At 32.4% G+C, this 15,978-nt stretch overlaps 1 protein-coding gene across 5 annotated transcripts in view; it reads right to left on the bottom strand.

Moving 5' to 3' along the window:
• The window catches only part of LOC113519793 (ETS-like protein pointed), a 188,213-nt gene that overhangs the window by 68,342 nt on the left and 103,893 nt on the right, over positions 1-15,978 (bottom strand). The window contains exon 1 of one of the 5 annotated variants that reach the window (XM_026905005.3): positions 9,464-9,697. The exons of 3 other annotated variants lie outside the window; for them this stretch is intronic. The gene's annotated coding sequence lies outside the window, so the exon portion shown is untranslated. Of the gene's footprint in view, positions 1-9,454; positions 9,698-15,978 lie in introns of those variants that run through there. One more of the 5 variants, XM_026905004.3, reaches the window with a different exon arrangement.

Consider the following 15,978-nt stretch of genomic DNA (forward strand, 5'->3'; position numbering starts at 1 on the left):
TTGTTTCTTTCAAAAACAAGCACACAGTGTAATATACTGCTAAACGATAATGATTGTCAGTATATTTCAGACATAAATTATTAGGATTCTACATATGACGCTCTAGTTAGTATGTGTTAAATGTACTGTGTTATGTTAGCCTTTATTTGCAATTCTAAATTAAAATAAAAAAAAATGCTGCTCTTTTTTGCGTATTTTCTAACTCCCATTCGTTTATATATTGCAGAAATAGACAATTAGTAAATAATATATTAAACGAGATATGTTTATATATATGTATAGAATGAGAATAAAATTTTATTTTTTTTCTTCATTCATGATCTATCTATTATATCTGTGGCACAGGGCGGTTAATCGTATAACATGTAGCCGAGATTGTCCGGGTCTCGGGTCAACTAACTCGATTGTCGCGCCCAATTTGTTACCCCACACTGACATCGATCTCTTTGTAGTTGTCACTATTTGTTCTTTGATTTAATATGATTTATTTGAAGCTAGCTGTTGTATCCTATAGTTTCACTTACGTGAATTAAGATAAAAAATATCCTATGATATAATCTAGGACATGGCTCATCGGGCTGTATTGAATTTCATTGAAATCTGTTCAGCCATTCAATTCTTATTGACTGAGTTACAAATGCCCAAACGTCTTTACAAACTATTCCATTTATTGCAGCTAATATTTATACAACTATAAGTAAAATTGTGAACAAATATGTATTAAAGAAACAAATTACTATTTGGTGTTTCAACTCATAGTCCAAATCATTGAATTTATGAGTGATCAAATATTATACAAAAATTGTTCATTACGTGACTGTCTCCTGTATCCTGTAGGTATTTTAGGAAAGGATTTGACTGTATTCGTGTGAATTTTTTTACGATAATTATGAAATTTAACAAAACGGCCATCAATAACCATTAATTTTTTTAAACTGTGTGTATAACAGGAATAAAATCAATAAATAATATATAGACCTAAATGATACATATTTTTAATTTATGAAAACTGGTGTTTGTGGTCTACATTTTAATTACTATAAAATTTTACAAAATAAAAAAAAATCCAGTAGTCATAGATTTTTAACAGATTGTAGAGTTTGATTCTGACAATTCTATATCTGTGCTAAAAAGCAGAAGTACCTATGAGTGTGATGTCGACGAGACAACCAATTAAAGTCTCACGACAGTAATTAAGGCCTGAGGCTGAATCTCTTCGGCAAATATAAAGCGTTGGGTGTCAATTATATTGCGGGATTAACCGAGGTCGGCTCTAGCTCAACTTCGACCCTCCTAATAGGAAAGTGGACACCCGCATAAATTGAAGAGACCATAGACTAATTTTAATTTACTTGAGTATTCTCCGTTTATTGAGTGGTTTATGAAAGATGCTGGTCATAAGTACAGATAATTTGTTTATTTAACTTAAGGTTTGTTCTACAAAAAAAAAAAATCTTTAATTAATGAAAATTAGCACAAGACAAAGATGGGAGTGAACTGTATGCATTACGAAAAAGAGATTTTAAAGTGATTACAGAGCTTGTGAAAATATATAAAAAAATACAAAATATGGAATAAAATAAATTAAGATCATTTCCCTGTTTAAAACTATTGACACAAGTAATGTACAGGAACCTATGTTTTCCAGCGTATACAAAGGCTGTTACCACTATTGTACGATAAAACATAATATAACCAACAAGTTGTATAAAGCTCCGTTGCTTGCGTATAATATGCGTGCTATCACATTGTTTGGATCGAAACGCAGCCGAATTGTTAACTCTTGTTATACAAGCTCGCATTGTTCCACATTTGAATGTGTTTGAATGTTGCGCGTCACACGCTTCGCAGAAGCGTCCATTGTCGCCGTGTTTGTTGATGTGCGCACAGAACCGCGCGAAATTTCGCGTATGTCGTCAATCAAAACATATGAGGCGCGGGAACCGATTGAAGTTGCTTGTTTTGTGAAACAAATTTCATCTAAATGATTCTATAAGCGTCTAAGCGTGCAGGCAGATTTTTGTCGCAATCAAGTTGGTATCAAATCGACGTCAAATGATTTAATACTTGTAATAACGTTACTATTTGGATAATTCATATGAAATAAACGTCAAATAAACGTCTATTCGATTGCGTCAAAAGTCAGTTTGCTATTTAGGTTGGATAATTTATATTATGTTAGGATTTATGCACATGACTATATAAATACAGTATTTATTCGCGCAGTCATATTTTTTTCTTTTATTATCATTAATTTAAATTATATAACACATTAAAATTTCAATAGAAAATTTAAAATCAGATTTTTTAAGTTCTACACCTGAAGTATGTTGCGAAAGAGAATGTTATTTAAAAAAGTTTGCTTAAATTAATTCAACCGAGTTTACTTAAATTGATACAAAACTGTCTTGAGTTCAATATCTTCCAAAAGAAAGAGATACATACTTATTACCTTTATTTGTAATGTAATAATCGTTAGTTTGTATATGAAGTACAAGTTGGTACCTCCGTCAATCTACGGAGCCAAGCCTAGCCGTTATTCTCGACGCTCGCAAGTGATTTGACCTCCGACTGCTCAATTAAAATGTTTTATCGCTTTTGTCCTCGTACGTTGGTATACGGCCATTGTGTGTGATAAATAAATTTAAACAGGTAGTAATGCGTCGAGGGGATTGCTAGTAATTGAGATTTGTGGTTCTATTGCTAGCAATGTACCCTGATCAGTCGCCTTTGGAAACTATCGTAATTTTTGGTGAATTCATTATAATGGGCTAATTTTTTTTATTATGTCACACGACGTCAATTCTGATCGAATTTTAACCCTATCGGTGGCAAAGATATCCTTTAATAATTTTCTCCCGTGTTAGTCTCGTATCGTTTTGTTTCGATTGAATCTGTCCTTTGTCCTTGCGAGGCGAAAAACTACATTGTAACACCGAAGCAAATTCGATTTGAAGATACAATTTCGCGTTCTAAATTCAAATATTTTCAATCATCTAGATATTTTGTAGACTAAATAAGAATTAACGAAATATTTCGTCGTTAATTTGTGTACCGTACTTTGAATCGTGAACTGACAGTTCACGATTGAAAGCACTGTTTTTTGCGGAGCGAAATGTACTTGTGTTTAATATAAGTAATTAGACAGTCACGTAGACAACTGTAGGTGTGGCTACTGTATATGTGTATCATTAATAACAACCCCGCTGTTGCCGCTTGTTAATTGATCTGAATAATTGCCCTTACTAACATATCGACACGCGTTTATGGTAAATGAACATAAAAAATATAGCACGCTTATGTGCAAGGACCCGCGACATACATAACCTACAAGATGAAAAAAAAACATGTTTTGACTAGAATTGGTTTACGATTAAAATTGTATATATATCAAGCTCTTTTTAAGCAATTGAGTACATGAAATGTTACAATGTTTTTAATTGCTATTCAATTGCAACAATCTAGAATATGTGCCTAAAGATACCTAATGTAAGATCGCATTTAATTATAAGACAAAGTTTTGGGCAGAATTTATTGTTATTTCTTTATTTTTTGTATTAAACGCTTTTATCTTCGAATAAATTGAGGGTAATCGGTTTTCATTGGACGTAGAGGAGAAAATAAATTTTCCGATACGATCGACCAACTCCTATTATTGTGACACACAAAAAATGCACCTATCATAATATTGTTTGGCATTTGGCCTCTCGTGTGGGTGTCATGGAAAGCATCTCTAGTGAGGCGTGCACACGCGAGGCGTGAAGCGCTGGGCGGGATCGCGGCGATTGGCGGACGCCTACAAACGCCTACGCGCATGCGCCGTGCGCCGCCCGCGAGAAAATCTTCGCGAAGAAAACTGCGCGTTCTCAATTTGAAAATTTAACATTTGTTTATCCACGTGGGCGAGATAATAGTGTAAGCGACGACTAGTCAAAATGGCGGCCATTCGATTTTAAGAACGCTGAAAAGAATTTTTTTTTTTTTCACAAAATTAAAGTATGTATTATCTCTAACGTAGAACAACTCTATTTTGTTTCGTATATACATAAATGTGACATTAATTACCGGTGCGTTCAAACAATATAGGTTACTGAGCGCGACGTCGTAAATTTGCCCTAATCTAAAGACACGTAACGCTTTGACACAATAAAAATTCAAATTAAACATTGTGAACACATCGGTTCACAAAATATACTATAATGAAGCATAATTAAATATTGAAATGAATGCATTTTCAGTACTTTTGTATGGTAATTCAGTGGGCATAAGGTTAAGTTCAGTGTCGGAGCTGCCATTTTATGTAACATTTTCATATGAGGACAAAACAATTGTTAGTATAATTATATATAAGCAACGATACACGTTTGTATTATTCACACATAAACACATGATGTGTTTAAATTATCTCCATACGTCAATGACCTCGTAAATAAAAAAAAAACAAGTTAATAGACTCTGGATAACTGTTTAGGTAGCAGAATCAGATATAAAAATTGCGTAAGGTTTAGTTGGCGTTAAGTGGAATTATTTGACTACACAAACAACAATGAAATATAGTGGTAGGTACCTACCACAACGTACAATACACCGTTTAAGAACGTTCCTACCGCCTTTAATGTCTACGTTATCTGCCAGTGTTCAAGAACAATGAAACATTTTTAATATTTATAAAAAAAAAAAATGAAGAAAAGAGATAATTTTAATGCAATATTTTTTTTATGATTAACTTCATGTTTGCTATAAGAGCAAATTTTAAATAATCATTCAGATATATTAAAAATTTTTTATCAAAATTGATAATACAAACATTGGTAGACTTTGATATGAACGATCTTAATTGAAGCATCGAAATGAAATAATGACAGACACACGAATTCATTCGTAGACTTTTTTACATCCAAACTGTATGAGATTTGGAAATACAAACGGAATAAAAGGTTTCATCTCATAAACATGTCTGTCCACAAACGAATAGGAAAACGGAAGGTATAATTTCCTATTCATAAAATTAGTTGAATTATTCAAATATCTATTTCATCACTCACTTAAAAAATTGGGTCGAAACTGCGACCGGTATTAGTGACTATTAACAACATGTTAAAGTTGCTCTAAATATGTCATCAAAACGCTAAGAAATTGTAAAATTTATTTACTGTGTATTCGATTAAATTAGCATAAATGAATTTAGTATATCTACACGTATTTTGTATAATGTACGTAGGTATAAGTATGTATAATAATGAACAAAGCAAAATGTTGGCAATATATGTAAACAATTAATAATAAAATCATAAACGAGAAAAGACAATCAAAACAATTTTAATTTAAAATTCGCGTTCCATTTTTAAATGTCGGTAGGTACGTTGCTCTTTTTGTTTTGGGACACGCATAGGGGAGCAGGGCATTTGAATTTGAATGTAAAGCGTTCAGTTTAACGCTCCTTTGTGAGTCAGTGGCGGGCACGGTTGGCTGGCTGCGAAAATTCGACGTTTGCCTCATACTGAGCATAGCGATGGACGAATAGGCGAATACACAAACGTGTGCCATTGCATTGCAGACATTAAAGAACAAGGACAGAGCGACGAATGATGAAATGTTACCACTACATTTAGCTATATATATATAGAAAAAAGCGATGAATTTAAGTACAAAATAAAATAAAATTAGTTTTAATTCTACTTAGGTTATATTTATTCAAAACGATTTATAACTGTAATTATTATTAAAAATATTTTTTTTCAATCTGTATATATGCAAAATATTTATAACAGGACGACGTCTGTACATAGAAGACATTTAAGAAATACTAGTAGGAACAGACTTCATAAAAGCAATAGAAGTTAAAATAATTTTAAGATTTTTGTGTCTGCCTATTTGTTTCAGCATTACGCAAAAACTAACCAATGACACCAAATTGCATGCGATTTTCGCAGTTGTGTTCCTGAAGGTACAACTTAAAATCTGGTGTATGTTTCATCTTGATACACCATCTGGTATATGTCATTGACATAGAGTGATCTAAAATTCACGCACACGAATTGTTTGAATTCAGTTGTAATTCGAAATAACTTTAGAATAGGATTAGGTATTTATTTTGTCAGTTTATTTGAAATATAATTTATGTTCATAATATAGGTAGATATATTAGTTACGTTGTAAAAGGTGAGTTAAATATGGAAATGTGAAAGCCTGCTTATCTTGATCATTACCTTTCAATACAAAGGAAAATGGCGACCTCGTGGAATTGTGCAAATTTTATCGATGCAAAGTAAACGTTACATACGTTTACATTTACGAACGTTCTTGCATCACTTAATAATATGAATACACAGTTGAATAGATATTTAACATGTACAAAGGAAATGTAATCATTTTTATAGTGGACAACGTAGATACAGATTTTGTATAACTACATATTGTTTTCAAATAATTTTGTATTATTGTCTATAGGACCAATCTGTAAGTATATCTTTTCTGGTAAGACCAACATTTTCCAGATCGGATTACAACTGACGGAGTTATATACTTCATAGAAAACCGAATTGAGAATCTTCTTTTTGAAATCAGATAAAAAAGCAAAATGGACATGCACTGATGAACGATGAAATGTTTCGTAGACATTGAAAATATTCGAATTTAGAACGTGGAATCACGTGTCTTATTAATATTTTACTTAGCAATACTAATAGTTAGGTACAGCTGTTTCGCGAACTACTGTCCGCAACTACAAAGAAAAATGGTAGCTTAAATATGGACTCAACATGGGATCAGAGTCTTTCGATTGCAAAAAGAATAATGATGGGATCAGAATTCATGACGTAATCTGGTAATATTGCAACAAAAAAAATCTGATTTATAATTCGTAAACCTTTTTTAGAAGTACTTTTAAATTATAACTTTAGGAATTTGGGATGTATAACAAAATCGAAATCAGTGTATGGTTTACATGAGTATAGTCAATTACTGAATCTGTGGAAGCAAATTCATGATTATTTCTTCATTTCTAAAAAGATATCATTGAAGTATCTATCCATGCACTGAAATACATATTAGTAACAATAGAACAAGGGGATTTAGATGAAAATATGTTTTGCTAAATCGTTATTCCAATCTTTGTTATAGGCAAAGGTAACACGTTGAGTAGGGAGCGTTACATAACTCGCCTACAATTATAGTAGATCGAGTGAGGCCGGGAAATAGGTATGAAAATGTTTACTTTGCTCGGATCGCAGTTCCATGAAACCTAAGTTAAATAAACTATCGAATCGTGATTCATCTAGCAACATTTGGCAGATTTACGAAATTAAATTTTTTCGAGCAACACCGAGAATTATATTTTATCGAGTATTATAATATACTTATAGTTCATTCAGTAATGTTAGAATCTGAAAGTCCTATGTGTAAGGATAGGTACATAGAATAAAACAAAAACGGCCGATACAAATTACAGTAAACACTATCTACTTGATGTATGCAACAGCTGGCGATCTATTTTTTCGTTGTAACTATTCGCGAAAAGGTTTACAACTAGTAAAAAGTAAAAAAGTAGAACGATTAAGGATTTGCAATATGGCCTCCAAATCTGACACCTGTATCCGTTGCGCAGGCGTAGGGTGCAACGTCTACGTATTGCCTAAGGACGTGACATCCATTTTGCATGATCAGTTAATATTAAAACCTTAACACCAACTGTGGGTTCCAATAAAATACGTAACAATACCTTTAAAAAAATATAGTACGTATATAATTATAATTCTTACTATTTTCAAACCTAGATGCGAAAGTCAAGAACGAAAAGTGTTAAATACATTATAATTCACGCATTACATGCATATAAACACTGGCATATATGACCTGGTTAAAAACAGTACTATTATAAATGCAAAATAGAGAGTTTGAACGTCACTTTTATAAAGAATTGTTTTAAAAAAACTTGTCATTAGATAATTTGAAATTCAGAGATTAGTATACAGTATTGTAGACTATAGATGTTATGTTACTGGTATAAAGAACTTATATGACGTTATTATAAATTCAAAATGGCGTGCAATATTATTTAATCTACAGTAATTAATCGGAGATTTAATCGATGTTTATAGTTAGTTTTGTGCATAAATACCTAATATTGACGAAGTTTGAAGAGTTTGGGAAAACAAAAAGCGCTTATATTTAAACAATTAGTAATATAAGGAATATGTTTTTTAACGATTTATTACACATAATATTGATTAGGAATAGTATAAGTTGCAAAGGACTATAAACTGCAAACTGTATCTTTATAGAGAAATATTTTGTATGAATCACCAAGTATTTTCGCCAACAAACATGGCGGATAGAGTATGTAAATGAAAATACAAACATAATTACTTAAAGGTACCCCAAATGGGGTCTGACGATGTTCTTATCTCTGTGCTATTGTTTAACACGCTTTTTTCATTCCCACGGTCGGCGGCGTACAAGCAAACGGCTGATAACGACGAGCACCTACCTGTTGTGACGAACGAGAAAGAACTTCGTGGAATTCTAGCTATCAAACACAGTATAAAACTAACAAATGAAATTTTATGCTCTTTAAAAATATATGTGATTTTGATGATTCAATTAGTACAAGAACATTAAAAGATGTAGCAGAAGTTTAACTTCAAGAATTGTGTGAAGTTTGAAAAGTATATGCACAATGTGTTTGTAAAATTATAGATAAAATAATAGTTTAATTGAAAAATTTTGTAATTAATATGCTAGAATTAATTATATGGTATATACAAAGGACTTGAAAAACTTAAAATATGATAATATATAATTTTGATTTAGTGATGCTCCTAGAGTAATAATGGTATTCTATTGTACAGACAAAGGGGCTACTATTATTTTTTTTAATATATATAATTTGTACAATAAAGAGAAAGATGCTGATGCAGTTTATTATATCGAAATAATCACAATTTTCATCGAGTATATATTTAAATTAAGACGTAAATTTTTTTTTAGTTTCTGAATTATTTTGTATATTAGTAGAACTGATAATCAGAACAATAGGTAGGTACATTTTGCAGTTCATTTTATTTCGGTTTAGAGCAGGAATATTAATTAGTTATAATATTAACTAGTAGCTCAATAAAGTATTAGATCCTATAGATAAAGGAGAGTCGATAATCGTCATTAGTAACAATAATAATATTAAACAATATTTGCCTTTATTGGTTTTAGATTGATTCTAAAACAATATAAAGTGAACAATAAATAATGTGACTATAGAAAAAAATCTGCAAAAATAAAGCTTTGTATTCATCTCATGAAGACAGAAAACGCGTTGTTAAATATAAATATTTAAACGAAACGACATCAAACAAAGAGTCAGAAGTCAAGTGCAAAATTCACCAGCGACCCACGCTTGTTGAAAGGACAGATAAAATGTAATAGGTATATGAGCTGAATCCATTATCCAATGACGTACAGCAATTACCCATTTAATGCAATTTGGGCCATTGTAAAGTTGTCCATCGCGACTTCTCGTACATTCCCGGCGACACACACTAAAAAGCACCAATTAGTGGAATCACTACAGAGCAAACACTCTTGAAGCACAGGTAGATCGCGAGCGTTCGTGTCTAGAACCGGTCATTTCAAATTAGCAGCGTTGTATCCAGAGTTTTCAGTGGCAGGGTATGAGGGCGCGCGCGTGCGTCGCTGCGGCCGGCGCGCGACTACTCGGCGCTCAATGGGCGCCTGGCGGAGGGGCGAAGCTCGCGATGTCTCACTCCCAGTGAGCTTACGAAAATCACCAATTGCAACTATTCTCTCATTAAACGGGGTAATTTACTTATCAAAGTAACAATTTGCAGTTTAAAGATCGACTGTTAACAGTTCTGATACGTGAGCCGATTAAAAACACCTCGGCTAGATTATTTGGCTTGACTCAAGAAAGTACGGGATTTTTTCTAAGCTTCCGATCGTGGAGCTATAGTGCGACGTTAACGCTTTGCATCCGGTGCCACCTGCTCACACTCGAGAAAAGATTATGCGTTAGAAGGAGATGAAGTGATCGAGCAGAACGCGGACCGGATGGCGGACTTTGTTATGAATGAATCCGCTATCCTTGTCTGGCGTACAGGTTTACGTAACAGTCTCATTCGGGCACAGGTTGTCGCCGTAGAGGAAGTGAAAGGGACAAGAGGCGTAGTAAATATTGCGCTCAGTGGATCCCATCGGGAGTTTCTAAGGGTTTGGTTTTTTGTGATACCACAGGATGACCATCATTCATAGTTTTGGTATGATAACACAGGTTTTAGAAATTTTGAGTTAAAATGATAAAAATTACCTGTATTCTTTTGTTCATCTAAAAGGTGTTCCATTTGTGCATAAGCAATATGGTAATTTTGCAGGTACTATGTTTAAAACTAATAGCAACATTTATGACATTATATTAGCTAATAAAAATCGCTCTATCTGGTGCCTTCGCCCTTTTCTCTTTTTACCTGGGGTTTTATTATGTAAAATACAGGCTTGTAACTCTAAAAAATTTGGCAGTGGTTTGAAAAGTCAGTTACAGAGTTTTGCTTTCTGTATTCCTGAGGATCCATAGTTTTAAGGTTGACTGCATTGGTTATTATATAAATTATATTCAATAATTATATTTAAATTATTGACATTATTACTATTAGTAGGTAAACCTTTCTTTTTAATTAATTCAATACTCGAATCTTTATTCTATTTATATTTCAGGATGAGATGTGATTTTTAGTTCAATGTCTAAAATTTTACGGACACACAAAATCTTAAATTTGCAAATTTTTTAGGCAATTATAATTAAAAAGGTAAAAAATTGGATCTTTGAAACAGTTTTTGAAATCAGATTGCACTGCAATTGCAAGTACATGGAGCTATACTTTGTTTATTACAAGTAGGTATATAAGTTTCTAAACAAAGTTGGGATTGTAATGTCTCTGTCTTCTTACAAGTTGCTAACTAAGGTACAAGGTATTGTCGTAGAGTTAGGACAAAACACCTTTTTCGCGGTATTGTTATCTGAGGGCGCGGCGCGGGCCGAGTCAATGTTTGCAGAAGGCGAACGTCGTGGCCGAGACCCAGCACGTGGACATTGTAAAAAGTAAACATGAGATCGTGTGTTTATCTTTGAATTTATACAGAGATGCACAGAAAGTCTCATAAGTATCAATAATTGTCGTCACATTTTACCTTAGTCACTCTATATATCTATTTTTTTTTTAACATCAACATTAATAACAACAAGTTAAATTATTCAATGCAATTATTAATCATGCCAATGTACCTATTGACTGTGGAATTCTTATAAAATGTACTTTCGTAGGAATATATTAAAACAATAACATTTTTGTTCGAAACAATGATATTATTGTTGTTTACAATGAATTTGCAAGTGTGCTAACACTTATCTCCCGTTCCGTTTTCAATTTCGGGAAATTATTCCAACGGATTTCAAAAAGAAGGTCGAATAGGTCGTATTTTTTATGTTTGTTACTTTGGAACTCCGTCAGTTGTGAACTGTAATTTTTTTTATATGAAAAGATATATTTACAGATTGGTCCCACAAAAATATTTTCAAATTCGGTACAGTAGTTTAGTATTTAAACAAAAATAACCGCTAATGTGAGAATTGAAGTCGGTTTTTTTGTGATACACAATTTTAATTATAGGCTATATATTATATTAATAAGTCAGTTAGTATAGACAAATATTTTCATACTTATATAAAGATTCCTTTGTCGTTTCCATAAAAAGTATGTAGGTCATATTGCAAAATTTTTAAATGACTTATTGTCGCCTTTGACCAATTGCCCAAACGCAACTTGCTTTCAAAAGTTTCGTTAAAACAAATAGAGTACGTAAGAATCGCCTTTCACTAAGACAAACAGAGGATGTGGCTTGGCTGTGGTCATCACTGATGTTTGAATGCATCAGCTGAAATTCCAGGAACACTTTTTTGAGATTAAATTCGATGAGATTTCGTATTTCATCTTAGGTACATTATGCCAATTGAGTTACTGTGTTTTAGAAGTAGAAAACTAATAAAATAGACCATTCCCAATTAGCATATCAAAATAAAACAACTTAATTTTTTTATTTTTGCAGAGGATTTTTTTTATTTTAACATTAATAGACATAAGACATAAGCATAAGTGACATTACTCAAATTAAAGGAGGTTGGGATGTCATTTCTTTGTCTTTTAATTTGAGAGTTTCCTTTTGTTGGAGATAGACGACTAAAGACTATACGTTTTTAAATTTAGATTAATCGAAAATCAAGCTTGGAAATTTTTTCTTGATAATTACGTTATGGTAGTTATTGAATTATGATGGCATATAATTTCCACAAAATATTCCAGAATATAAAGTTAACGCTCAGTTCAAAGTAGTTGATATAGAAAATGGCAATATTCCAAATAGCTGTTTATATAATGTACGACAGTAATTTTCGTAAAGATTCAATGGGAAAGAAGATAATGGGTTCTAAGTGGACAAAGACGTGTGTTTGTTTTTACTTCAAAACAAATTTAGTAATAATAATTTACATTAGAACTTTCGAGTTGTACCTATAATTTAATTAAAGACTGAATAACATAAACAAATGGTAAATCAATGCAATAAGAACGGTGCATCATGCCACAAATCAATGGGATCCCGTCCTGTCGAACCATGTAACCTCGGAGCGCCAGGTGCTACGCGGGAAGTGCCTCCCCCTCACCCCCCACTCCAGTGTACACCCGCGCACATCAGATTACACACACACTAGTGAAGTGGAGGAAGTTACCACCGCTATCGAACGGTGACGTACAGATCAAAATGTGCATGTGTGTTTATGTAATTTATTAATGGTATGCATTTGCGTATACGCCGCTCGTTGCGTATGAAAAATGGCGATATAAATATAAAATTAAGTGGACGCTAATTCATAAGTATAACCCTTTAATGGGCATTAACATACAGAAAACCCAAGATGTAGAAGATGTACAATAAGACACTAAAAAGCGGTACCGAAAATAGAGCACTAACTTATGAACTCATTTTAAACCAGTGACAATGGCTGTCAAACGTGCCGAAAGACAGACTATCATAGCTTTGGTAAATAAGTATTTGATTTATACTTCCTTAACGGTTTAGTTTTAAAATTTTAATTTAGAAGAGTTTTAAGTGTAATTTTTGAATGGGAATTCGAATCTAAGTTTCTTTGTACATTATTGGCAGAATTAAGATCTAACACATTATAGAAAATAAATATCACGTAATATTTAATGCTCACCTAAAAATTGTTAGAAGCACTTCATCTGTGTTCACTGTTGTAATGTGTTTTTTTTTTATAATTTTGATTATTATTGCGAATTAGTTTAAGAGATAGAAAACAGCATAGCAGGTGTTCTAGTCTCTATTCATTTATTAATATCCAGATCATTAATGATAATAATTACGTAAATTTTCTTAAGGCCTATTATAAAGTTACCAGTACAAATATATAAAAAAAATATAATCTCTATATGTAACTACGTTACAGCTATGTAACTGTGTATTTAAAATTTTATTGCTACCTTGTGTTTTAATTTTAGATAATAATTGCTTATATACCTGTAAAACGCCACATCTTTTCATCCAAAATACCTTAAAGTTTGAAAACGGCCTTTAACCAGTGCGTGTTGCCAGTGATAACTTATGGAACCGAAACATGGGTCTACAAGATTGGCCGTATGCAAAAGCTTCAAATAAGTACGGGCAAATGCAGTGTAGAACGACACCCCCCCCCCTCATTAGATGGAGTGACAACCTCAAATATATTGCAGGGAGTTAGGGGATGCAGGTGGCTCAGGATTGTTTTTTTTTTTGCAATTTGCACAAGTTGAAAACTTCAAATGCTTTAATTCATTGTCATATCACCTTTCATTGTCCACTGCTGAACTTAAGCCTTTCAAATAAACAATTTTGAAAGATATAGACAGGAGGACGAAGTCACAGGAAACAACTAGGCATAACTATTTATGAATTCCGTATTAAATAATCTGTGATACTATGAACTAGCAATACTAAAAAATCTCAATATGCACATGATGTCTATTACGATGTAAAGGCATTAGTCACCAGAGGAATTCTTTTATGCGTTAGAGCTTATTGTTAGCTATTCACATAAAATATTATCGACAGGTAGCGAAGTCCATTACAATACGTCCTTCCGGTATCCGATTCAAAAGTTACACATTCAAAAATGTTTCTTAATATTGAACGATAAAATTGAAATCACGTTGAGTGTTATATATAATTCTCGAAATATTAAGGATTCGACAGTCGAATTTGAAGGGTTTAGTACACAAATTTAGGTCTTATTCTCCGGGAATTAGATTGTGAATGGAATGAAAGGGATTTGTTTAAAATGATGGTTAGTACGAGTAGGTAGGATAAGTCATCCGGTTGGGTAATGTGACACCCAGTGGAAGGGAACATCATTAAACGCGTAAGCGCAACCCTTTATTGTAAATCTTACTATTATAATGAACGGAATACATTAAGTGTAATATGTAAATACATATAAAGTTATACTATTCACTATACACATATATATAAACTATACATTAAATAATAAAGTATAACAATGTAGACCTCTGTCGTTAAATGCGTTTATGTCTTTTATATGAGAAGTGAGTCATGATCAATTAATAAAAAATAACTTTTAAAAGAACATGTTTTTTTTATGTATTCATAAATTTAGTCGTTTGATGAAGACTTCTTTAGCTCTTTGATCCCTGAAACAGGTTAGGTAATTTGAAATTTATTTGTATATGTTTTAGGTTTTGAAATTCATTAGAAACGATATATGATATCTTCATCATCATCATCATCATCATCATCATCATATAAGCTATTATCTATCCACTGCTGAACATAGGCCTCCACTATAGACTGTTATAAGGAATGGGCCTGCTATCTACCTGCATCCACTGACTTCCTGCAATGGATGCAGTGGAATCGTCGTCCTATACTGCGTTTTCCCATACAGGGTTGCCACAAAAGAACCTTTTTCCTTATCGTATATGTATGATATGTGTGTACAATATTAATTTAACTAGTAATTCATGACTTTACTGTACTAGTACTTAAAATTTTTTTAAGAGATTTGCTTCCAGCTAAGGTACCTGGGCGAAGAGATTGTTAATGATGGATTGGACTACGGCCAATGGGAAGTTGACCTTGTTGATATATTGACAGCCATTGCTAACAATATATCCTAATAGGTCGACTTCCATGCGACCTCGCTTGGATACTATCATGCTTAATGATCTAATGAATCTGTCATAATATTCAATTAATAATTAACTGACTACATCATCACTTATCATCCTTCTCTGGTTTCCTGCCTACGTAATCCAATAGCGCAGGCGGAGTTATCAATTATTTATATATATATAAAAGAAAATGATATGTGAGGAGAGAAAAACAATCCCACGCTTGTTTTGTAGATAAAAGCAAGCGTTTAATATTTATTTATATGGCTTTAACTTAATTAACAATTACTAAAGAAACTATTAAAATAACTCAAACATGAATAATTAGGTACCTTTATACACAAAATGATCTTAATATTACTATGAGAAAAATTACACGCAGCCATATATTAACATAAATCGTCCTGTATTAATTAAATATAATGGTTCACCAATTCGTTTCTTTCTCAACAACTGTTCGAGAACAGGTTTCAATATCCATTAATTTATATCGCCCAAATTAAATTAATATTAACTCTTAACATTGTCCGTTTGTGTGGAAAATGACCAAGAATCATATATGTGTATGTACTTTAGAGATTATTAATTAACTAGCTGCTCCCTGTGGCATTGACCGCACGAACCATTTATTTCTTGTGCTATGGTAATTTTTGGTAAATCATTTCTTAATACTTTCTTAAGTTATATAAGAAACTCTTGGTAAATATTAACATTTTTAAGCTCTGAAGTTTGA

Source organism: Galleria mellonella, unplaced genomic scaffold (genome assembly GCF_026898425.1).
Source record: "Galleria mellonella isolate WM207_F2 unplaced genomic scaffold, CSIRO_AGI_GalMel_v1 utg65, whole genome shotgun sequence".
Classification (NCBI taxonomy): Eukaryota; Metazoa; Arthropoda; class Insecta; order Lepidoptera; family Pyralidae; genus Galleria; species Galleria mellonella.